The sequence below is a fragment of the Nannospalax galili genome, unplaced genomic scaffold (assembly GCF_000622305.1).
Source record: "Nannospalax galili isolate Female #2095 unplaced genomic scaffold, S.galili_v1.0 scaffold666, whole genome shotgun sequence".
NCBI lineage: Eukaryota > Metazoa > Chordata > Mammalia > Rodentia > Spalacidae > Nannospalax > Nannospalax galili.
Window position 1 is genome coordinate 383,563 of NW_008356473.1, and position 888 is coordinate 384,450.

An 888-nucleotide genomic window follows, 5' to 3' on the forward strand; every position below is an offset into this window, starting at 1 on the left:
AGGAATTGTGTGACACCATAAAAAGACCAAAACTATGAATCATAGGCATACAGGAGGAGAAGAATCCCAAGATAATAGTATGAATCAGATCTTCAACAGAATCATGGAAGAAAATTTCCCAAAATTAAAGAAAGACATGCCCATACAAATACAAGAAGCATATAGAACACCAAACAGACAGGACCAGGAAAGAAACTCTCCACGGCAAATTATAGTAAAAACACTATATGTGCAATACAAAGAGACAGTTCTGAAAGTGACAAAAGAGAAACAACAAGTCACATATAAAGGAAAACCCATTAGGAGTACAGCTGATTTTCAGTGCAAACTATGAAAGCCAGAAGAGCCTGGACCAAAGTATTCCAAGTTTTAAATGACCACAGATGCCAACCCATATTACTATACCCAGCCAAAATGTCTATTACAGTCAAAGGAGAAAGAAAAATCTTCCTTGACATAAATAGGTGGAAGGAATTCATGTGCACAAAACCAGCCCTTCAGAGACTTCTAGAAGCAATACAAAGAGCTGAAGAAAGGAATGACTATACTCAAGGGATTGCAGAAAGAATTCCAAAGAAGGTATAACTGTGGAAAGGTACCACTATATCAAGAATGTAAACAGAAATAAAAATGACAGGTTTCAATACTCATCTTTTGTTAATAACTTTAAATATTAATGGACTGAACTCCCCAGTCAAAAGACACAGACTATGTGAATGGATGAAGAAACAAAACCCATCTTTTTGTTGTCTGCAAGAAACTCATCTCACTTTCAAGGACAGACACTATCTCAAAGCGAAAGGATGGAAAACAATATACCAAGCAAATGGCACTAAGAAAAAAGCAGCCATAGCAATTCTAACAGCTGACAAAATAGACTTTAAACTA